Consider the following 25,792-nt stretch of genomic DNA (forward strand, 5'->3'; position numbering starts at 1 on the left):
AGGTTTTATTGTACAGTATGGATGGCAACTCCTTCGAGGCAGAATGAGACAAAGATGAGCATAAAAAGTCCCTGTCTTCTGAGAAGTCTTAATCTGGAGAGTGGGGAGAGTTCTGTAGAAATATCCGTGCGGTGTTAGTGTTCTGAAACAGATCCGTTAAGTGCTTTGGAAACCTTAAGTTCACAGAATAATCAATCTTTACTGCCCTTAACAGAAAAAAAAAGTGTACTGATCACAAACTGTCTTCTCTTGGTATTTCTTAAGATGGTGGAGTTGCACTAACTTCAAGACCTGAGAAATGAAATATTGATATAAATCCATCATAAAGTGTAATGTGGCCTAATGAAAAGTATACTTAATCTTAGAAATCTTGTGTTTCAGGCTCTCCCTAAGGAAGGGAAAAAAACCCTTCCAATGTAAACTAAATTGTCAGTTGACCTCTTCCCAGCCGGCCCTCCCCCCAGAACATGGGGCTTTTTGTTTTGTTTTGTTAAACACTTTAAGTAGTCTCCACACCCAACTTAGGATTTGAACTCCCAACTCCTAGATTGAGAGTTGCACACTATACTGATGAAACCAGCCAGGGACTCCTGAAAATGTTTTTTTACTTTATTTTCCTCTCTCAGAACACTGCCTTTCCTACTACGCCTAGGAGAACTCCCTGAGAAAGTCCCCTTTGAAAAGTCCCTGTAGATACTTAAAAATAAGATATTACCACCTTTTCTTTCTTTTCTGACCTGCTTGTTTGATGTCATTGTCATTTGACCCTCAAGAATCAACTGCCAATTGGTATGGCTTAAATTTTTGGTTAGAGAAACAAAGGGGAAAAAGTATAGTCTTTTTTTTTTTTTTTTTTTGAAAAAGTATAGTCTTAAGCGTAAAGATGGAAAATGGGTGATTCAAAGGAGTGTTTGGAATAAGTGAGGCAAAATTGTTCCTTTCCTCCCTCTTCTGCTTGAACATCTAAGGCCTATATCTATACTGTCACCTGGTGAGGATCAGCTTTAAAACCCAGACCTATGTTAGGTAAAGTCAGATCAGTATTGCTTTTTAGAAACATTTCCAAACTCAATAGTTATTATAACATCAACCATTTCCACAGACTTTTACTAAGTGCAGAGGATTTTCACAAACTCATTTACTCTTTGCAACAACCCTGTGGTATAAGTATCATCATTCCCATTCAGCACAGAAGCATAGTGAAGCTCAAGGTGATTAAGTACCCATGGTGTCTCTGCTCAATTGTAGCAGATGCAGGATTCTGATTTAAGTTTTCCATCTCCAAAGCCAAGGTTTTTTTTCACAACAGAATTCAGCAAGCCACTGTGAAATGTTAGAAGAGATAAAGTATGAGGGACTACTCTTAAGAAATTTATCATCACTTACCTGATCAGAGGGAGGAAGCTATTTTACTTCTTCGTGATTTCCTAAGCAAAGGACATATACAGCATGCTAGCAGATGGAGCTTCTTTTTAAAGTTTCTGGGAACCATTACCTTGGAGAAATGCTAGGATCCCATTTGATTTTAGAAAAGCCCCTCTAGGTTTATGAAGGATAGATTGGAAGAAAATGAAAGTGGGCACAGGGCAACTAATTGATAAACTGTATGAATCCTAGGAGAAATGATAAGAGCTGCAGGAGTGGAAGAAAGGGTTACGTTAAAATTTTAGTTCCGGGGATCCCCGGGTGGCGCAGCGGTTTGGCGCCTGCCTTTGGCCCAGGGCGCGATCCTGGAGACCCGGGATCGAATCCCACATCAGGCTCCCAGTGCATGGAGCCTGCTTCTCCCTCTGCCTGTGTCTCTGCCTCTCTCTCTCTCTGTGACTATCATAAAAAAAAAAAAAAAAAAAATTAAAAAAAAAATTTTAGTTCCTAGGGTGCCTGGGTGGCTCAGTTGGTTAAGCATCTGCCTTTCACTTGAACCAGGATCCCAGGGTCCTGGAATCAGCCCCTCATTGGGTTCCCTGCTCAGCCTGCTTCTCTCTCTTCCCCTCCCCCTGCTTGTGCTCTCTCTCTCTCTCCATCAAATAAATAATATCTCTTAAAAATATTAAAATAAGGGATGCCTGCATGGCTCAGTGGTTGAGCATCTGCCTTTGGCTCAGGGCCTGATCCTGAGGTCTTGGGATTGAGTCCCTAGGGAAGCCTGTTCTCTGTCTGCCTATGTCTCTGCCTCTGTGTGTGTCTCTCATGAATAAATAAATATTTTAAAAATATAATAAATAAAATTTTAGTTCCTTAGTTGCATTAGTCATACATCAAGTGCTCAATAGCCACATGTGGCTAGTGGCAACTATATTGCACGGTGCAGATATAGAACGTTTCCATCATTACAGAAAATTCTATTCAACAGTGTCAGTCTGGACTCTAGATCAGGGGTTGGCAAACTACTATTTCTGCCCTACACAGTTGGGGCCACTTAGAACAAATACCACTGACTGGGTGGCTTAAACAGCAAACATTTATTTCTCACAGTTCTGGATGCTGGGAAGTCCAAAATCAAGGTGCCAGCAGATTCAGTGTCTAGTGAGAACCCTCTTCCTAGTTTGCAGACAGCTGCCTCCTTGCTGTATCTCACAATGTAGCAGGTGTGGGGACCATAGGCATTTGGGCCACTTCTTCATGTAACCCACTTGTGCCTTCAGGGCCTGCTGGGCCCTTTCCATTTGATTATGGAACGCTGCTATCCACACCCAACTTTATGGCTTGGTAAGTCAGATAACCCTCAATTTATGATAGATAGCTCAGGTCTCATGGTGACTGGGTGACCCATTCAGTCTCTACTGAGTCCCAGTAGCAGGCCAAGAGCTGGTTCTCAAAAGAAAAGTAGTTACCTGCAGAAGACGGTAGGGTTTTTTTCCCAAAATTCTATGGGCCTGCACAATAATTCACCATAGAGCCCTAATCAAAGGCTCCAAACAGCACCCCCATCAGCAAAATATACTTCGAGCACCATCGGATCTGCTGGATCATATGGCCTAACTGGCAATGTAGTTAGCACAGCAGACTGGCCCTGTCACAGAGCCCTCTCTTGTTCTAGGGCCCATATAAAACTAGCATCAATAAATGGGACGGAGTGAAACACCAAAATGAGGAATATGTTGCCCCAAAATCCAAGAGACCCACTAGGCATTGTCCCTCATTTTTGTTTGTAGGAGGCCAGATGCAATAATTAATTCATCCTTCACGTTAGAAGGGATATCTTGACATATAATAATACCACTGGACCCCTAGAAATTTCACTGAAGTAGAAGCCCCAAGATCTTTTCGGGTTTATTTCCTGTCTTGTGACATGCAAATGCCTTACTAATAAGTCTAGAATAGTCGCTACTCCTCGCTTACTAAGTCCAATCAGCACAATGTCATCATTGTAATGAACCCGTGTAATACCTTGTGAAAGGGATGAGTGATCAAGATCCCTGTGAGCTAAATGATGACATAGGGCTGGAGAACTGATATACCCCCAATGTAGGACAGTGAATGTGTATTGATGGCCTTGCCGGATGAAAGCAAGCTGTTTCTAGTGGTCTTGACTAACAGGTGTCACGAAAAAAAGCATTTGCCAGATCAATAGCTATGCAGCAGGTACCAGGGTGTGTGCTAATTTGCTCAAGCAAGGAAACGAAATCTGGTACAACAGCTGCAGCTGGAGTCACCACCTGATTAAGCTTATGATAGTTCACTGTCAGTTTCCAGAATCCATCTGTCTTCTGTACAGGCCAAATAGGGAAGTCGAATAGAAGTGTGGTAGCAGTAATCTCTGCAATCCCTCCAGGAATGGGCTATAGATTTTTGGCTTACTATTTTTCCAGGTAGAAGCAGTTCCAGGGCCTCCCACTTGCCCCCTTCCACCATAAGAGCCCTCACTCCACAAGTCAGAGAACCAATGTGGGGATTCTGCTGGCTGCTAAGTATATCTGTTCCAAGTGTGTATCCCAGAACTGAAGAAATAGCCACAGGATGGAGTTGGAGACCAAGTAGGCCCACTGTGAAACAGACCTGAGATCAAACTCCACCAATCATCTGACCTCTGTAAGCCCCTCCTGTGACTAGTGGGCCACAGTGGCATTTGGGTCTCCTAGAATCACTGTTAATTCAGAGCCATTGTCCAGTAGTCCCCAAAGGGTCTGTTTATTTCCTTTTCCCTGGTGCACAGTTACCCTAATGAAAGGTTGGAAGGTCCCTTTGGTAAAGGCTAGAGGAAGATTAACTATGAATTTTTGGTAATGTCCCAGCATCCTTTCCCACTAGGGGAGGTGGCCTCCCCTTCCTTTAAGGGTTTCTAGGGTCTGTAAACTGGCTGGAGTCTGAGAACTGATTGAGGGCCTATGACTCTCTTTTCATGATTCAGGCTAAACTTTTGTTGACTTAACCAAGAACTTTTCTACTAATCCAGCTCAAGTAAGAATTTAGTAAGCTTCCTATTTCACCTCTAGGAACACCATGAGGAACTAGCCAGTGACATAGGTCTGTATAAGTCAGACTATTCTGATTGTCACTTTGACTCTGCTGTCCATCATGGTAACCATGCCCACTTAATCTTGAGCAGTTAAGTGCTGCCACTTGGCCTCTGCCACCTTAAGATCCAATTACTCCTCTTTCATTAGTTTTCCAAGTCAGTGGCTGCAGTTCCCACTGTAATGGTCTGGCCTGCAGAGAAAAGTGATCACAGAACTCTTCAGGATGCCAGGGCTCCCTTCATAAATTGCTATGAGTGAATGTGTCTCCCCAAACTTCATTTATTGAAGCTTTAATCCCCAATGGGATGCTATTTAGAGCTGTTGGGAGGTATTTAGATCAGAGTGGAACCTTCATTAGTGGAATTAGTACCCCAATAAGAAGAAACAGGAGAGAGAGAGATGATCTCTCATTGTCATGTGAGGATACAGCAATAAGGTGGCCATCTGCAAACCAGGAATAAGGCTCTCACCACACACCACATCTGCCAGCATCTTGATCTTAGACTTCATAGCCTCTAGAACTGTGAGAAATAATTGTTTGTCCCTTGAGCCACCCAGGCTGTGGTGTTCGTTATAGCAGCCCAAACTCACCAACACAAGCCCATGGGCCAAATCCAGCCTGCTACTTGTTTTTGTACAGCTCTCAAACAGAAAATTGTTTTTACATTTCTAATGATTGTGGGGGGAAAGGGGATCAAAAGAAGGATGGTTTTTGGTGACAAGTGAAAATTAAGTGAAATTTAAATTTCGTTATCTATTAAGTAGAGTCCTATTGGAAACAGCCATGCCCATTCATTTATGTTTTGTCATCTATAGCTGCTTTTGTGCTGCAAGGGCAGGCCTGAGTGGCTGCAACAGACAATACAAAGATCTAGTCACTATGTGGCCCTTTACAGGGAAAGTTTGCTGGCCTCTGTTCTAGATCACTGACCACCACAGCTACCACCACGCCCCACCCCTTGTTCTGGACTCTTTCAGGATAGTTAATATGGCACACACACTGTCCTATACCTCAACTAGACTGTGATCACTCTCATAGGATCCCATGTGGTAAGACAAAAAATCCTAGATCTTTTTTTTAAGATTTTATTTATTTATCATGAGAGACACAGAGAGAGAGAGAGAGAGAGGCAGAGACACAGGCAGAGGGAGAAGCAGGCTCCCCGCAAGGGAGCCCGATGTGGAACTCGATTCCAGGATCCCGGGATCACACCCTAAGACTAAGGCAGACACTCAACAGCTGAGCCACCCAGGCGTCCTAGACCCAGATCTGAATACTGGTCTCACTACCTCACAAAGTGAGCCACCCTGGGCCAGTAATTAAAATGTTTCCAGTTTGAGTTTTATAATTCGGGGAAGAAGGGGCAATAACAGCTTATAAGATTATTGTAAAGTCTTAAAAGGCCAAATGTAAAGTCTAAAAACGTCCTCCTGTTTATGTTTTACCTTTATATCGTGGTGGCCCTTCACCTAGGTTTGCTCAGTAAGTGTTATTGAGTATGCCTAATACTCAACAGGTTTTAAATGCTTGTTGAAGGAACAAATGCTTGAATATTTGGATGAGTGAGGCGTAAAATTCTAGTGCGTCCTGAAAATTAGAATGACAACAATGTATAGATCTGCTTTCTCTTTTCTTTGAAAGTAGTCTACTAAAGCCAAATGCTTTTTCTAAACCAAATAGTGTTGAAACTGAAAAGACAGTCTCTGGTCCTGCGGCCTCTCCTCTGCTCTCACAGTAATCAGTATGCTAATCATATGCTAATCCGTGTTATCTTCCCTTGTACACCTGTGGGCGGCACCATACACGGCCTGCTGTATCTCCTCAGGTGTTGAATAGTAGAAACACCGAGCATTAAAGCTGGAAGGGCCATTAGATATCCTGTGACCATGCTGCTGAAGAAGCCAAGGCAAAAGCAGTTTGAACCTCAAGCTCCTATCTGCATGGGACATCGAGTCCAGAGTTTTTTTGCCTTGTGCCATAAAGCCTTACTTCAAGCATACAGGTGCTCAATAAACACTTAAAGATACCATGTACTTTCCATCCAAAAAATATGCTTTTGCTCTTTAGCCCTGCGGTACCTAGAATTGTCATTAGAAGCATGGCTGTGGAATCAGACAAACTTAGATTTGAACAATGGCTCTGCGACTCCTGAGCTATGTGACCTCTTTCGATCCTGTCAGCTCCATCTTCAAAATAAAACCTCAGTCGTGGCTGCACCACGGTGAGCATGCAGGAGATCATCAAGATACTAAACCAAATCTGACGTTTCTTACCACCTCTGCTCTTACCTGCCTGGGCCCAGACACCATCATTCCTCTGACTGCTGCAATAGGCTCCTGAGGGGTCACACAGCTTCTAGTCTTGCTCCTCTCTGGTATCTTTTCCACCCAGTAAGTAAGCTTTTAAAACTTTAAATCAGGGGCACCTGGGTGGCTCAGTCAGTTAAACGTCTGCCTTCACTTCAGGTCTTGATCTCTGGGTCCTGAGATCAAGCCCCTGCATCTGCTCTGCAGGGAGCCTGCAGCTCCCCCTGCTTGTACTCTCTCTCATTCTCTTTCTTTCTGTCAAATAAATAAATAAATCTTTACAAAACAAAAATAAGAGGGGCACCTGGGTGGCTCAATGGTTGAACATCTGCCTTTGGCTCAGGTTGTGATCTCTGGGTCCTGGGATCAAGTCCTGCATCAGGCTCCCCACAGAGAGCCTACTTTGCCCTCTGCCTATGTCTCTGCCTCTCTCTGTGTGTTTCTCTCATGAATAAATAAATAAAATCTTGAAAAAGAAAAAGTTTAAATCTGATCACATCACTGTCCTGCTCAATTCCTCCTGTGGCTTCCCATTACATTTAGAAAAAGAGCTCAGAGGGGCTACCTGGGTGGTACAGTTGGTTAAGCATCCAACCCTTGGTTTTGGTTCAGGGTCCTGATCTCAGGATCGTGAGATCAAACCCCATGTCAGTCTCTGCACTCAGCATGGAGTGTGGTTAAGACTCTCTCTCTCCCTCTCCCTATGCTCCCTCCCCTGCATGCTTTCTCTCTCTAAAATAAATAAATAAATCTTAAAAAAAAAAAAAAAAGAAAGAAAGAAAGAAAAAGAGCCCAGAGTTTTCTCTTGCTCTTCTGCTCCAGCTACACTGGCCTCCTTGCTTTGTTTTCCTCCTTTACACCTCCTGCTTCTCTGGCTAGGAATGCCTTCCCATCATTTTCTTTCCTTTATCCTACTTTTCTTTTCTTCATAACACTTCAATGCATCAGACATTATGTGGTGGACATATGTGTTTGCTTTGACACCCATCAACTTGTAGTTCATAAGCTCCATGTTTCATTGTTTTGTTTCCTGCTGCATTCCTAGTTCTTAAACCATTATGTGCTCAATAAATATGAAATTATTTACTCTCTCTAATTAGGGATTTCCTAATCTGAAAAATGGGCATATTTACCATAAAGTTGTTGTAGAAAGTTAAATAAAAATGAGGGTAACTTCTGGGTGGCTCAGTTGGCGGAGCATGTAACTCTTAATCTGGGATTTGTGAGTTCAGCCCCACATTGGGTGTAGAGATTACTTGAAAATAAAATCTTAAAAAGAAAAAGAAGTTAAATAAAAATGGGGGACGCCTGGGTGGCTCAGCAGTTGAGCATCTGCCTTTGGCTCAGGGCATGATCCTGGAGTCCTGGAATTGAGTCCCACATTGGGCTCCCTGCATGAGGCCTGCTTCTCCCTCTGCCTGTCTCTCTCTCTCTCTCTCTCTCTCATGAATAAATAAATAAAATCTTTTAAGAATATGCCCATAAAAATGAATGAATGAATGAATGAATGAATGAAATAATGAGCGGCTCAGTCTGTTAAGTGTCTGCAAGCATCGAGCTCCCTGCTCAGCTGGGGGTCTGCTTCTCCCTCCGTCTCTCCCCCTCTCCCTGCTCATGTTCTATCTCTCAAATAAGTAAAATCTTTCTTTAAAATGAAAAAATGTATATAAACGGTAGAGCACAACAAACACTCACTAAGCGTAGCTGTTATGGTTGGTCACTTGCTTTGTTATTCCACCACATGCTATTATTATGCTTAAAGAGAAATAATCTTCCTATCCTATTTCTAAAGGACATGCATTTTTAAAAATTATGAGGTCATCCTTACTTTTGAAAGTTAGCATTATACATTTTTAAAACTTGTATAAGCTCTATCCAAAATATTTAGTGTTATCTGAGAATAGATTTTTGCCTGTATGTTCCTAATGTATTAAACAGTGTCATATTGGTTTTATGTCAAATCTTAATTGTGATGCCCTATTTATGATAGATAAGGCTTCCATAATGACATGAAATGCCAACAGGAGGCAGACCAAAATACATAATGGGGAACAAGCAAAACTTGTGAACAGGGATGAAAAGTTGGGGGAAAGTTATGTGACAGAAGCATCCAATGAAACAAAATTTAATTTAATTTAATTTTTTTTAAGGATTTATTTATTTATTCATGAGAGACACAGAGAGAGGGGCAGAGACATAGGCAGAGGGAGAAGCAAGCTCTTCGCAGGACCCCAATGTAGGACTCGATCCCTGATCCTGGGATCACAACCTGAGCCAAAGGCAGACGCCCAACTGCTGAGTGCCACCCAGGCGTCCCAAAAAATTTAATTTTAATATTCATCCTCAGTAAATCTGAAATACAAAATTGCGTAAAGATTTAAATAATGCAGAAATACATATGAAGTAGAAAGTCCATTATAAATCCATACTTTCTATGTCCCCAAATAATCATTATTAACAGCCTATTATATATTCTTATTGATTTTCTATGTACTGACATACGTGTAAATGTGTATATCTCTTTTGTCAGAATTGGTATTGGGGGGCACCTGGGTGGCTCAGCCTGTTAAGCATCTACTTTCGGCTCAGGTCATGATCCTGGGACCTAGGAATGATCCCTGAGTGGAGGTTCTCTCCTTTGAAGGGAGCCTGCTTCTCCTTCTCCCTCTGCCTGTCGTTCCCCCGGCTTGTGCTCTCTCTCTATGTCAAATTAATAAATAAAATCATTAAAAAAAGAAAAAGAAATGGCATTGGATTATACATACTCCTCTGCAACTTTTCCCGCCTAACAGTATGTTTCCACATCAGAGTGCCTAGTTTCCTTCCAGTTCCTCAAACATGCCAACCTGGGCTTACCTCAGGGCCTTCCATACAATCCTAGAATGTTTTTTCCCACATTTTTCAAATCTAGTTCCTGGCTTCCCTTTAATTTGCTGTATAAATGTTATTTATGTGCACAGATTTTTTCTGATGAATTTATAGAGTTCTCCCATTATTCTCTATAACTGCACAATATTTATTTTGCTTGGAGCACGTACCACAGTTTGTAATTATGTGTTTGCTCATTTTGTTTTCTTGCCTATTTTTTCCTCTCTAAACTGTGAATCTCACAAGGACATGAACTAAATCTGTTTTTATTTCTTACTGGATACTCAGTGCCTAACATAGTGCCATGTACATAATAAGCTCAATAAATAAATGTTAGAAGAATAAAAACAACGTATAAATAGTGCACCAAAAAAAGTGTATTTGATTTTTCATTTCCTGTACATAATGGATAGAGCATCAGTTTCATTTTTTTTCCACAGTTCTCATATACTCTTAGTCAAGGAACAATACCATAGTTGTCTTGATTTGTACCTGAGATTTGTTTTATTTTGGTATGGTAAGGTGAGAGACACAGAGACAATTGCTTTTGAAAGAAGAGTTTATTATTACAGCCTTCACAGGGAAGGGGCATGCCACACTATGCAGAGCCATGTGGGGAAATACCAGGGTCAGTTAGGAGACAGAAAGAGTGAAAGAAAAAGGAAGGCACAGAGCATTTATTGTGGTTTCTGCAGGAAGGAATAGATAGACAGTATAAGTAAGTTTGAGCAAATTTAGGATTGGATATTTAGAATAATTTTGGCAGGCTCTTGTCTGTAGTGGTGGTCTCTAGTTGTCCAATGCCTGCCCTGGAGTTTAGTGGCTTTTAGTGAGATAAAGGAAGTGGTTGGGGATATAGACTTTGGGTGGGTTGGTTTGCATATGAAAGTCACAGTCACACAGGAGTCATTTGCTGTCTCTAGGAACAAGCTAGCCCTGGGAGGGGCTCCTCTGTCACTAAGGCCATCATGATGGCAAAGCCTCACAAAATACACAAAATAGAAAGCACGATTAATGCATTTCCAAATTAGGTATTATGAAATTCATTCCCTGATTGAAGTCTTCAGATGAACTATAAACCATTCTTACCACGTGGCATTTTAAATACACTATATGTTTATCCAAAGCGTAGTATAATATACACTGATTTTAGAATGATTTCTGCTATGATGATTTAATCCATATAGTTTAGTCAAATAATTTGTGTAATATTGCCATATTACTTTAATAAATGCTTGGGTTACTTATTTGAAGTATTTTTATGGAAATAAAACATTTAAAAGCTGATAAATTTCTTTTCGCCAATAAGATACTATTTAATCCATAACTAAACTACCTCTGACTCAATATAGTATTTAAGAGCCCAGAAGCAGTCTATTCTTTGTAAGTGGTATGGAACATTTTGTAGGGAAATTAAATATCTGTGTGTCTGTCTGAAAGAATCTTTGTCTAGGAATGCAGGAAGACAGGCAGAGCTTGGAATCTAGAGTTAAGGACCTGAGTTTAAGCACTGGGCCTACTCATTTCTAGCCAGGTGCTCTTAGGCAATTCATTTAACCTTTCTGCATACCAAGTTCATCAACACTAAAGCAGAGATAACAGTAATCTTTACCAGATGAACTTGCAGGGAGAAATCAATTACTGTAAAGGTGATGGTCTTTATAAAAGTGTTCAGTAAAAAAAAAAAAAAGTGTTCAGTAACAGCAGTGCACTATGTACATGTGTTTAGAATTTATTCTTACAGCAAGATACTGCAGGGACTTTTTCAGAGTAAGAACTCTGAAGGTTTTTTGTTGTTGTTGTAATTGTAGAAATGTTCAAGGGCAACATTGGAGGAGGGAACACTAAAAATTGATTCAGGAAAAGAGTAATAATTCACTGTCTATTTATATAGTGAAATTTCAGATTTGAAGGGTACTTTCCATCAATGGACTTCAAAGAGCTTTGAAGTGTTTATTTATTTTCATAATATTTTGAAGTCAGTCAGGCTAAAGTTGTCATCATCTATTCTCTGAAAGGGAAACAAATTCACAGCAAGTTACATAACCTGCTTGAGTCAAAAATAGAGCCAAGTCTTTCAATTTTGCCATGGAGTGTTCAGACTGGAGATTGTAGCTTCGTACAATAGGCACCTTTTCTGCTGGAATCATCTAAGATTTGGTTTTATCAAAATACTTAACTGGAGCAAGCAATTAAAATATAGAAAAACTGTTATTGTCAGGGGGTACCTGGATAGTTCAGTTGGTTGAGCCCTCAGACCCTTGGTTTCAGGTCAGGTCATAATCTCCCAGTCAGGAAAATCGGTTTCTGGAGCCCACATCAGACCTGGTGCTCAGTGGGGAGTCTTTGCCTTTTCCCTCTAACCTGCCTGTCCCCACCACACCCCATGCTCACCCCCACTCACACTGTCTCTCTCTCTGAAATAAGTAAATAAGTCTTTTTTTTTTTTTAAGGTACACTCTTTTTTTTTTTTTTTTTTTTTAGATTTTATTTATTCATTCATGAGAGACAGAGAGAGAGAGAGAGGCAGGGACACAGGCAGAGGGAGAAACAGGCCCCATGCAGGGAGCCCGATCCCAGGACATCAGGATCACGTCCTGAGACGAAGGCAGATGCCCAACTGCTGAGCCACCCAGGCATCTATCTCTAAATAAATGTCTTAAGAAAAAAAAAAAAAAAAAGAAAAATCTGACATCAAATAATTAACTCATCAGCAAATAGGACACATCAAGTGCCTCTAATATTCAGGCATTTGGTTTACACTTAATGAAGTTAAAACCCTACATCCTGGGATCCCCGGGTGGCTCAGTGGTTTGGAGCCTGCCTTTGGCCCAGGGTGTGATCCTGGAGTCCTGCGATCAAATCCCACATCAGGCTCCCTGCATGAAACCTGCTTCTCCCTCTGCCTGTATATCTGCCTCTCTCTGTGTGTGTCTCTCATGAATAAATAAAATCTTTAAAAACAAAAAACAAAAACAAAAAAAACCCTACATCCTCTCCTGAGGTCCCAGAGTGACCATTCTTGTCTACTCTGGACCACTCTTCTCTCTCCTTTCATCTAAAGAACTGATATCTTCACACTCTTCTCTAAAACTTCAGATTTAGAATGAAATCATAGGACCAAATTCAAAGCTCCTTCTTTGGCTTGCAGAGTCTCTATTTTCTGACTCTAAAACACCTTCCTCTGCTTCCAACTACCTTTATGCTTAAACCTCATTGAACTTCTGGCCATTCAGACACAAGCTATGCCTTTTCCCTGCTCTGCCTTTACACTGAACGTGAATTCCACCTACAATAGTAATAAGAGATTGAGGGAAGAAAGAGAAGACTATGCTTGTTGAATACTTACTGAGTGCTCTGCATACAGTATCCTATCTAATTTGCACAGAAAACCCATGAAGTCGGTGCCTCCATTTTGCTAATGAGAATATTCATTTTAGTGGGATTAGGTAACCTCCTTCAGGGTCATACAGCAAGTGTAGAGCGGGATTAGCTTTGGAGCCAAAGTCCAACTCCAAGATCCACATTCTGGCCTTTTCAGTATGGGTGACTCTCTTCTTCCACTGTTATCACCTGGCATTATCCTTCAGATTCCATTCAACATTTTCTTCCTTTGGCCTACACAGCCTCTCTCAGATGTAGTTAGCCAAACGGTACTCTGTTTATACTACTCAACGAGTATATTTTTAATTGAGATATAATTTACATAATATAAAATCCATCTGCTTGGGATGCCTGAGTGGGTCAGTGGTTGAATATCTGCCTTTGGCTCAGGATGTGATCCTGGGGTTCTGGGATCAAATCCCATTTGGGCTCCCTGCAGGGAGCCTGCTTCTTCCTCTGCCTATGTCTTTGCCTCTCTCTATGTGTCTCTCATGAATAAATAAATAAAACCTTTAAAAACAAAAATCCATCTGCTTAAAGTATACAACTCATAGGGCCCCGGGCAGGCTCTGTCAGCAGAACATGTGACTCTTGATCTTAGGGTCATGAGTTCAAGCCCCATGTTGAGGGGTGAGTTTACTTAAAAAAATTAAAATATTATAATAAAGTGTAGAACTCAGGGACACCTGGGTGGCTCAGTGGTTGAGCATCTGCCTTTGGCTCGAGGTAGGACCCCAGGACTCCTCTGCATGGAGCCTGCTTCTCCCTGGGCCTGTGTCTCTGCCTGTCTCTGTGTCTCTCAGGAATAAATAAATAAAACATTTAAAAAAAAATAAAGTGTACAACTCAGTGTATATTCAAAATGTTGTATGGCCATCATTGCTATCTAATTTCAGAATATCTTCATCACTCTAAAAAGAAATTTTGTAATCATTAAGCAATCATTCTTCTTTATACCTTCTCTGCAATCCCTGGCAACCACTAATCTGCTTTTTCTTTCTTTAGGTTGCCTATTCTGGACATTTAGTATAAATGGAATCATACAGGGGTGCCTGAGTAGCTCAGTCAGTTAAGGGGCCAACTCTTGATTTTGGCTCAGGTCATGATCTCAAGGTCTTGGGCTTGAGCCTCACATCAGGCTCCCTGCTCAGTGTGGAGTAGGCCTGAGGATTCTCTCCCTCTGTCCCCCCGCCCTTGCATGCTTCCCTCCCTCCCCTGCCTAAGTGAATAAATCTTAAAAAACAAAATAAGGGATACCTGGGTGGCTCCTTGAGTTGAGTGTCTGCCTTTGGCTCAAGTTGTGATCCCAGGGTTCTGGAATTAAGCCCTGAGTTGCACTCCCTGCTTAGCAGGGAGTTTGCTTCTCCCTCTGCCCCTCTGCCCACTCATGCTCTCTCTCACATAAATAAATTTAATCTTAAAAAAAAAAAAAAAACTAAAAACTGGGATGGCTGGGTGGCTCAGCGGTTAGGCGCCTGCTTTTGTCTCAGGGTGTGATTTTGGAGCCCCGGGATCGAGACCCACATTGGGCTCCCTGCTTGGGGCCTGCTTCTCCCTCTGCCTGTGTCTCTGTTTCTCTTTCTGTGTCTCTCATGAATAAATAAATAAAATATTTAAAAAAAACCCCTAAAAACTAAAAACCAAAATAAAATAAATTGAATTGTATAGTGTGTGGCCCTTTGTGTCTGGCTTCTTTTTACTTAGCTTAATGTTTTCTTTTCTTTTTTTTTTTTTTTAACTTAATGTTTTCAAGATTCACTCAAATTGTAATATCTTTCAGGACTTCATTCCTTTTATAAATAAATATAATTCCATTTTGTGGATATACCATATTTTGTTTATCCATTCTTCAATTAATAGACATTTGTTTTGGTTTTACTTTTTAGGTATTATGAATAACACTTCTATGTACTAGTTTCTGTGCAGACATATGTATTTAATTCTCTCAGTTATATAACTGGGAGTGTAATTACTGGGTCATATTCTCTGTGTCACATCTTAAGGAACTGTCAAACTTTTTCTTTTTTTTTTTTTTAAATTTTATTTATTTATGATAGTCACACAGAGAGAGAGAGAGAGAGAGAGGCAGAGACACAGGAGGAGGGAGAAGCAGGCTCCATGCACCGGGAGCCCGGCGTGGGATTCGATCCCGGGTCTCCAGGATCGCGCCCTGGGCCAAAGGCAGGCGCCAAACCGTTGCGCCACTCAGGGATCCCTGTCAAACTTTTTCTAAAGCAGCTGCAGCACTTTAGATTTCCACTAGTCATTTATGAGGGTTCCAACTTCTGCCCATCTTTGCCAACACTTGTTATTACCCACCATTTGATTATAGTTAATCTAGTAGGTGTGAAGTGTATCTCATTGTGATTTTGATCTACATTTCCCTAATGACTGATCATTTTTTTCATATTTTTATTGGCCATCATATGTCTTCTTCAGGGAAATATTATTTCAAATTCTTTGCCCACAAAGAAAGTGAGTTTATGTATCTTCTTATAGATTAGTTTTGAGTTACTTAGATATCTGAAAACTAGCATCTTATCAGATATATGATTTGCAAATATATTCTCAAATTCTATGAGATGATTTTTCACTTTTTTGATGGTGTCCTTGAAATAGCAGTATTTTGGGGGGCACCTGGGTGGCTCAGTCAGTTAAGCATCTGACTCTTGATTTCGACTCAGGTCATGATCCCAGGATTGTGAGATTGAATGTTGCATCAGGTTCCAAGTTAGGCATGGAGTCTGCTTAAAATTCTCTCCTTCTCTCTTTGCACCTCCTCTCTCAACCCCACGTTTGCATGCCCCCTCTCTCTCTCCAAAAAAAAAAAAAAGAAAAAAATATATATTAGTGTTTTTAATTCTGATGAAGTTCAATTTATTTTTTCCTTTTGTTATTTGTGTTTCTGGTGTCAATCCAAGAAATCATTGCCTAATATTAGTTTACAAAGATTTACAATGAAAAAAAAAAACCCCCAAAACAAAAAACTAAACAAACAAAAAAACCCCAAAGATTTACAATGTTTTCCTTTAAGAGTTTTATAATTTTAGCTCTTACATTTAGCTCTTTAATCCATTTTGAGTTAATTTTTGTAAATGGTTAGGGTACAGGTCCAACTTCATTTTTTTGTATATGGATACCCAACTGTTCCAATATCACTTGTTAAAAACTAAAACAACAATTATTTCCCCCGTTTAAATGGCTTGGCCCTTACCCCATGTTTGTTTGTTTTTTGTTTTTTTTTTTAAGATTTTATTTATTTATTTGAGAGACAGAGAGAGAGAGCATGAGTGAGAGGGGAAGGGCAGATGGAGAGGGAGAAGCAGACTCCCCACTGAACAAGGAGCCTCACTTGGGGCTTGATCCCAGGACTTGAGCAGAGATTGACTTGAGATCATGACTTGAGCAGAAGGTAGACACTTAACCAGCTGAACCACCCAGAAACCCCCCTTACCACATGTTTTTAAATAAATGTTGACACATATCTACTATTGTGAACTTCTTGGGGGCAAGTTTATTTGTATTCCTACCTCCATGTCAGGCATGGAACCATGACATAGTAAACCCTCAATAAACGTGTTCAATGAATGAGATGCTGATTGGAGATTCCTAGTGTCAACCAACAAATACCAAGTGCCATAGACTTTGCTGGAGAGATTTTATACCTAAAGAAACTTCACAGTCCAGTGAATTTTTCAAACCAAAAAGGATCAAAGGGGTCCCAGAATCCTATGATTCTAGACTGGAATGGGTCTTGGAGATCACAGATCCACCCCTCCCCCCCACCATTTTCCAGCAAGAAAAATCAGACCTTGAATGGCTACATAGCAGTTGGTGGCCTATCTCATGTAAATTTGCTGAGGAACCCAGGTCTCTTTGAAATTACATTCTATTACAAGTTAACAAAGGATTTTTTCAGCGAGTCCTTGATAAAGCATTTTTTTCAGTTAGTCCTTGATAAAGTCCGTTCCAGATGAAAGACAACTGCTTCTGTTTTATACCACACTTATCTTCTGAGATAACTGCTATCAGAGATGGAAAACAAAATTCCTCCACCCTCGCTGTACATAATTACTCTTTTCTCTGAATTTCTGTGGATCATACTTGCTCTTCCACAAGATTAGCAATTTCTTCTGTACTGCCCTATTGCTTTAGATTGTTACATAATCTTGAATTGTTATTTATCACAGATTTATGTGTGACCCTCCTAAGTAGACTGCTCCAACTAGACTTAGGGGCAAAAAATTGGATATTACATGTTATTGTATGAAATATAGAGCCTTGTATCTAGGGAACATGCAGTACATGTTTCTCGATATTATTTGTGTATTTAAATAATTCATGTTTAAAATAAGAAGCTAGTTGGCCTCAGTGTCATTCTGTTTTCCCCCCTTCCACAGATAATAAGGCAGCTTACTCAGTTGCTCAGGGTGAGAGGCTCTAAGGAAAAACACCTCTCATTTGGAAATATTTTAGTGCCTCTCCACTTGCTTTCCTCAAGGAATGGAGAGACTAGAGACCCAATAATTTGTGCATATATATATATATTTAGATAGTTCTTAATATTACTATTACAGTTTTAAAATTCTGTTAAAAGAGTAAAAAAGATTGGTAGAATCTTCCCAAGAACTGAGTAAATTAAACTAATTCTCAAGGGAACTCTGAACAGTAGTTTTAGATTACTGAATTGGAAAGTAGAGAAAGACACCGTTTCTCTTATCTCAAGCTTGCTTTCTAGTTATGAGATGGAGAAAGAAGATGGAATTATCTAGCCTCATATCTAGCCTCATAGTGCCTTGCAAGACATAACCAAAATCTTGGGACTGTTTGAGTTAAAATTTTATTTTATTTTATTCTAAAGAGGTTTTTTTTTTTTATTTTTATTTTTATTTTTTTTTTAAGAGTTTGTTTTTTTAAGTAACCTCTACATCCAACGCAGGGTTCATATATAACCCTGAGATAGAAGATCTTGTGCTCTACTGACTGAGCCAGCCAGACACTCTGATTTAAAAATTTAAATTAAGACTGAATAAGAGGTTGCGAAACGAGAAAGAATGAATATGTCAGGACTTGATACTCAGTATACTGTCATACATCTATGGGAATACAGTGAGCCTATTAATTGATTGTGATGAGAAAAAATTATGTGTGGGTTAAAGTGATTCTCTAATTACAACAAATCCAGACAGCGTTTTCATATGTGGTTAGATCATGGAAAACAAACAAATGAAAAACAAAAAACAAAATGATGAATGTTGAGAAGTTAGTTTTTTTTTCATCTTCCAGAAATCACTCATTCCCTGTTTCAAATTCATGATATTTAAAAATTATGCTAATGAATGAAAAGCTTTGGAGCAATGATAAAATCATTATCATTTCATTATTATTTCACTTCTCCGGACTTCATTTGTAAAACAAGGCCCAGACCTTGTTTTGCTCCTCAAGCTCATCAGTAGACCAGCAGCATAAGGATCCCTCAAAAGCTGGTTTGAAATGCAGAATCTCAGTCCCATTCCACACCTTTTAATTCAGAATTGGAGCTTTAATAAACTCTCCACTTAATTCATATGCATATTCAAATTTGAGAAGACTGACTGAGATTATATAAAGGAACTTCTAGCTAGTAAACTCTATCAACCTGTGATTCAAGTTGGAAGGTTCCAAGTTAGGTAAAATGAGAGTGACTTCCTTACAAGCTGTGTTTGACTTGAGCAAATAGATTGCTCAGCAAGCTGAACTAACTTTTCAGGTCACAGCTTTAACAGCTCTAAGGCAAACAGAAAATGAAGACTTGCTCTGCTGGTTTGGTGTTGCCAGCTTCCTTCCTCTTTCACTAAGATCAATTTTAGTATTTATGTGGACATAAACCAATGTAAAATTATTTAAATATCAAACTAAATGATTTGATGGATGTTGAACACCTAGAATTTTCTAAACACTAGAAGAATTTAAAAGGTAAGATTTCTGCTCTCGAGGTACCTAATAAAGATAGTAGCTTTGCTTTAAAAGTCTCAGTTTCTGGAGCCCTTTGCTGACTTAATTATAGACTGATTTGTAATTTGTTAATATCTGGAAGAAGAAACCATACTGATTCAGTGAAATACCTCACGTTCAAGTTGCAGGATGATAAGCACAGTGTGCAGATGAACTAACAGGCAGTTTTATCTCTGGAGTCTTGCTCCCATTGACATTGTATATGTGATTAAGTAGCTGGAAATCATTATAGACTATGAGTCCTGCTTTTTCCTCTGATTTCTCTGGGCCTGAAATAGAATACAGTTTAATTCAAGGTCAGCAGAAATGGAATAGGAAGTAGGCAGAGGCTATAGAGAAAATGAGCCAATCGTCCATGGCAGGGGAGAGAGGCTGGCAATCTTGTTGGGGAGAGGGGTTGACTCCAGAGACTGTGAAAAAGAACTGGGTCACTGAAAAGGCCAGTGCTGGGGTGAGTGAGAGACTGGAGCACTGAGAATTTACTAGATAAAGTTTACATTTTCTACTGAATGTGCCAGCCTCAAGAGCAGGTTTGCTTTTTCAAATTGGAGGGTGGCTTACATTTAATGGTTGACTGCTATTAGCAACAGCATCCTGGGTAGGCAAACATCATTAGACAATGATACTTCTAAACAAAGTTTCTGTGTGTTGATGGAAGCTCTTTCAACATGTTGTTTCACTAGTCAACCTTGTGCCTTTCAATCTAGCCAGACACAAGTGGGTTCTTCTGGTTCTCAAAGAAGACAAGGTAGTATTCATGAGCTGTTGCAATGATTCTTCTTTATCAACTTATTGGCACACAGCTTGCTATTTTGCATTTTTCCCCCTCTTTATTGGTATAGGTCCTGACATTCTATTTGGATTATACCTTTCTTGAAAAGGAGACAACAGTGCCTGCCTCCAATTAACCTTACAGGAGTTAATTATGTTGAGATTTCATAGGCCTCTGAGTATTCAGCAACTTTCATTAAGTAAATGTTTTATAATATCTTGCATTACAGACTCTTTTGCTCAGTGGGATTTTCCATCGATGGCTCATTAAAACAAACCTCTTCTTTCGTGTGTTTTTCTATTTACAGAGTGCTACTTTATATTTTAAGAATTAAATAATTAGTCCAGCCTCAGGACATCCTCATCAAATAAAACAAAGACTTATCTTTGTCTTACAGATGAGAAAAATGAAGCAAAGTGGTATTGTTTGGCATCACTAGACATTATTGAGAAACTGATATGGGCTAGGCATAGGGGACACAGTGATAAACCAATTAGTTCCAGCCTTACAAACGTGCTGGCAAGAAAATAAACTATGATACTATGCAATGCATGCTATATTTGTTATATAAACAGAATGCAGAACAAGAAAGAGGAAAAATGAAGAGAATGGACTATGGAGCAGAAGTGAGTTTGTAAATGGTTCCTAGAGAAAGAGAGCAGCAGTCGGCCAGGACTGGTGGGGAATGAGTTTGGGAGGGGATTTCATTCTGTATATATGCAAAGACAGGGACATGCTGTCATCAATATAAATAAATGGCCTTCCTTTTCTGTGAATGTCAAGGAACATGGCATGAATCTTAAAATTATTTTAAGTTCAAAATGAAGACATTTTATTTTGTAAAGGTCTTATCTTTTAAGTAATCTCTATACCCAACATGGGGCTTGAACTCACATCCTGAGCCCCAGCCAGGTACCCCCAGTGAGGATATTTTAAATAAGTTAAGGCTAAAACTGCTATATGTCATTATCTATAGTGTGGGAGTGAGATTGGGGAACATAATGGGGATAAGTTTGCCAGGCAAGAGTGAAGGGAGTACCCAGATGACTCAGAGATAAAGTAGGCCATGTCAACGGGGCAGTGAGAGGGCAAAGAAGAAGGGAGAAGGAAAAGTCTTGGGGCACTGTCTGTTCTCCCTTCTAAATCAGCAAGGTTAATTAGCACAATAAGGGACGCCTGAGTAGCTCAGTGGTTGAGCATCTGCCTTTGGCTCAGGTCATGATCCTGGGGTCCTGGGATGAGTCCTATAACAGGCTCCCCACATGGACCCTGCTTCTCCCTCTGGCTATGTCTCTGCCTCTCTCTCTCTCTGTGTCTTTCATGAATAAGTAAATATTAAAAAGGAAAATAAATTAACACAATAAAAACTAAACTCTCTCACTAACTTCAGCTGTCAGGACTCCAGTCAAGGGTTTTGGTCTAGGCTTCTCTTGAAAGTTAAGCACAGGGATCCCTGGGTGGTACAGCGGTTTGGTGCCTGCCTTTGGCCCGGGGCGTGGTCCTGGAGACCCTGGATCAAATCCCATGTTGGGCTCCCGGTGCATGGAGCCTGCTTGTGTCTCTGCCTCTCTCTCTCTGTAACTATCATAAATAAATAAAAATTAAAAAAAAAAAAGAAAGTTAAGCACAATAATGTGATATTAAGACATGATCACACAGGACCCATGTCTATTATTTATTATCTCATTCACCCTTTTCCCAGCAGGTTATTTTTGCTTCCCGTTGGGACAAGTACTCTTATAATCAAGAAATGAGAAAATGTTGGCCAAAATATTTTAAATCTCTTAAGCCCGTGGATTTGAGCATTAATTAATTTTTCCTATTAAAGTTATGTCAGTGAGCTAAAGGCAGGGTAATTCAGCCCAGTGCTCACTGCTTATCTCTTCAGGTCACAAAGTCCCCTCTCCACTCTCCCAAATGATCAGGACTTGCAGTTTAAACACTTTTTTTCTCCTTTTAATGACATTATCCCATGCTCAGTGTAATCACTGAAGAATGCTAGGTTAGGAGCAGCAGATTTACCCGAAGCTGAGGGTATTAGTAAGCACCATTTTAAATATTACAGGAAGAACATGGGCTGTGGGAGACTTGGTCACAGCGTCTACGTTGATTTTTACATTTTGTACCATTTGATTCTCAACTGAGGAAGAGGCATCAGAAGTACAGTAGCAGGATTTATTAGTTAACATAAAGAACACGGCAAACAAATTTTCATACTTGATCTTTACTGCAAGCCACCCTGGTGAGGCTAATTAAGACTTAACATAAAGGTCAACCTCTTCTGATTATTTCTGTTAGAGCAGCTCAATCTAAAGAAAGGAAGTGAAATTTTCCTAAAGATATGATTTAATGTGATGCCAGGTTCCTTCCTTTTAGATCTTTTTGCAGAGTCCTGTTTTCTTTGAATTAAAGAGATGACTCAATAGTTTTCAAGGTTTTTCTTTTTTTTGTTACTGAAAAATAACATCATTTCTGTAACCTGATCCTCCTGTAGGCATAACTCTTTGTGCCTTTTATCTGTTTAAATTGCATCACATTGATTTTAAAGACTAATGTCAGAGCACTTCCAGAATGGAAACATGAGGAGCTCCCTATATATTCTCCCCAGTGAAACAACCATAACTGTGAAAATTTTTAATAAAAAATAACCATTGAGTCATTTGTGCCCTAGGACAGTCAGGAGCAATCATTTGCCAATTAGTGGAAGCTAACAGCTAGAAGTGATATCAATAAAGGCAACCCAGCCAAAGGCTTGATAGGAGATGAGGGAAAGAAAGAACCTGACTGAAACCATTGTCATGCCCCAGGAGAGGGAGAAGGAGTCAAGGTGACAGTGTGCATGCCAAAGCACTGAGGAGACATCAGACCCTGTACACTGTGGGGGAAATAAACTCTATTGAACTAGTCTGGCCAAGTCATTAAACAAATAAAGAAGTGAACAACAATGACAACAAGCCTTGGAGCCACTCCGGAACAGTCTCCAGAGTTGCTACAATGGAAATGTACAGTTTGCAACAAAAAAATAGTGAGACATACAAACAGGTAATTGAGACGTATGCACACAGACACTGCCTTGAGAGGACACAGATGTTGGGCTTAGTAGACAAAGACTTCAAAACAGTTCTCACAATTATGTTCAAAGAGCTAAAGGAAATAATGCTTATGAGTATGGATCCAAAATTCCTCAACAAAATACTAGCAAACTGAATGGAGCAACACACAAAAAGGATTATATGTTATGGCTAGTTGGGATTTGTCCTAGGAATGCAAAGTTGGCCTACACCCAAAAATCAAGTAACACCATATCAATAGAATAAAGAGTAAAACTACATGATTATCATGATAGAGAAAAGGCGCTAACCAAACCCCAACATTCTTTCAAAATAAAAATAGTTTGGCGCCTGGCTGGCTCAGTTGGTAGAGCATGTGACTTTTGATCTCCGTGTCTTGAGTTCAAGCCCCATGTCGAGCATAGAGTTTACTTTAAAAACAAAGAAAGTCAACAAACTAGGAATAGAAGTTCCTTAACCTGATAAAGGGCATCTGGAAAAAAAAAATCTAGAGTAATTATCACATTTGATGGTGTAAGACTGAAAAGTAGCCACATAAGATTGAGAATAAGACAAAAATATTCACACTCTCCTCTTTATTCAACATAGTACTAGAAGTCCTAGCTAATGCAGTTAGGCAAGAAAAAGAAATAAAAGGTATTCATTTTTTTTTTTTTTAAATTTATGATAGTCACACAGAGAGAGAGAGAGAGAGAGAGAGAGAGAGAGAGGCAGAGGGAGAGGGAGAAGCAGGCTCCATGCACCGGGAGCCCGATGTGGGATTCGATCCCTGGTCTCCAGGATCGCGCCCTGGGCCAAAGGCAGGCACTAAACTGCTGCGCCACCCAGGGATCCCATAAAAGGTATTCAGATTGGAAAGAGGTAAATCAATTTGTATTCTATATATACATCTTATTTTTTATTTTAAGATTTTATTTATTTGAGTATTTGAGTATGTGAGAGCAAGAGTACAAGAATGAGTGGGGGTGGGGAGTGGTGTTTGGTGTGTGCAGAGGGAGAAGTAGGCTCCTGCAGGCTGAGCAGGGAGCCCAATGTGGGGCTCAAGCCTGGGACGTGGTCCTGGGCATGACCCGAGCCAAAGGCAGATGCTTACCCAACTGAGCCACCCAGGCGCCTCTCAATTTGTATTCTAAAATGGCATAATCTGGTATATAGGAAATTCTAAGGGATCCATCAAAACACCATTAGAACTAATAAATGAGTTCAGCAAGCCTGTAGGATACAAGGTATATGCAAAATTAATGTTCTCTACACCACCAATGAATAATCAAAAACTGAAATTAGGGGCGGCCCGGGTTGCGCAGCGGTTTAGCCCCGCTTGCAGTCCGGGGTGTGATCCTGGAGACCCAGGATCGAGTCCCATATCGGGCTTCCTGCAGGGAGCCTGCTTCTCCCTCTGCCTGTGTCTCTGCCTCTCTCTTCGCGCTCTCTCTGAATGAATAAATAAATAAATCTTTAAAAAAAAAAACTGAAATTAGGATGGGAATGTAAATTAACACAGCCACTATGGAAAACAGAATGGAAGTTCCCAACAAAATTAGAAAAAGAACTATGATAACATGCAGCAATCTCAGTTCTGATTATTTAGCCAAAGAAAACAAAAACACTACCTTGAAAAGATATCTGCACCCCCATGAAGCATCATTTACAATAGCCAAGACATGGAAACACATATTTACTATTTATAGATTCTTACTGATGACAAATTTAATATAGGCAATAAGCCTCCTGTGAAAATGAGGCCAATGAAGGATTTTTCAAACCGCTAAGAAATAAGGACCCAGAAGAAACAGGTGTTCACGCCTTACCTTTCTTCAGTCTAACGCTCTCCCAACTGAGCTATCTCGGCCGCTTCGCCTTACCGTTCTAAATTCTCATTTCCCATATAATGCAAATTTCCTTTCCAATAGCATTATATAATCTTTCAAATTTGTCACAAGCATACTACATTTTCTATGAATCCAATTAAAACTTCACAATCTCACTTCAGAAATAGTTTATATTCCACAGCTAATTGATTCATATTTAACATGTGGATGCAAGTCCCGAGTTCTCAAAACTCTGATACCAAGGTCTTTCAACAGTTTTTATTAGGAGTCTATAATCCACGTTTGTAGCAGTTAAAGGACATCACCGCAGACGAAGTGTCAGACATAACTCTGATGAGTCAATCCTCCAGCCCTATTTTATCACAGTAAAGCAGGTTATAGTCTTGATTATTCCAACCTTTTTTAGCATGTGCTGGTGCCAGGACCAAAGCCGGAGCTGGATTCATGCTCCTTGTAGTTGCACTATGTGCCAGAGCCAAGATCAATGGAAGATCAGAGACTAAGCTACAAAGACGGATCCTTTATACTGTCATCTTTGGCTAGCCAGTGATAGAAAAGAATAGAAAAAAAAAAATAGTGCTGATGGATGGCTCGGATAACCACTGTGCACCTGTGCCAGGCGATGGCGATATACCAGGGCCAAGGTGCGGTGGTGGTGGTGGGGGGGGGGGGCTGCAAAGGAGGCAATGCCTGTCTTCCACACCTTCTAGCTGAGTTTCCTCCTTTACTACATTTGTTACATATGTTATTAAAGTCTTTCCATAAAAGAGCGTGTGCCCAGCCGGTTGACCAGCGTCTCGTCCTCCAAAAAAGGCACCGTGCACTGGAGCTGGAGCATGCAGCTGGAAGGGGGACTGCATCGGGGAACCCACTGTAGAGATGGGGACGAAGCCCAATGGTTCGCCGCGACCTCAGGTGCCCACGCTGCAGCCGGGGTTCCAGGCGGGCGAGCCCCTGGCCGAGGCTGCGGGGGGCGCGCACGCGGGGCTCGGACTCGGGCGGCTGCGCGGGGGAGGCCGGGTTCCGACGCCGAGAGCCTCCAGGCCCGGCCTCCCACCGGGACTGCAAATCCCAGAAACCCGGCCCAGCCCCGCTCGGGCCGGCGGC

At 40.5% G+C, this 25,792-nt stretch overlaps 1 long non-coding RNA gene across 1 annotated transcript; it reads right to left on the reverse strand.

The window, feature by feature from the left end:
- Positions 1-25,727, reverse strand: LOC140622292 (uncharacterized). The gene is made up of 4 exons (XR_012022059.1): positions 24,665-25,727; positions 19,124-19,282; positions 1,224-1,323; positions 1-291 (listed from the first exon to the last, which is right to left on the reverse strand). It is a non-coding gene; the product is annotated as an uncharacterized lncRNA (long non-coding RNA).
- Between the last annotated feature and the right edge of the window lie 65 nt (positions 25,728-25,792).

The sequence above is a fragment of the Canis lupus genome, chromosome 31, assembly GCF_048164855.1.
Source record: "Canis lupus baileyi chromosome 31, mCanLup2.hap1, whole genome shotgun sequence".
NCBI lineage: Eukaryota > Metazoa > Chordata > Mammalia > Carnivora > Canidae > Canis > Canis lupus.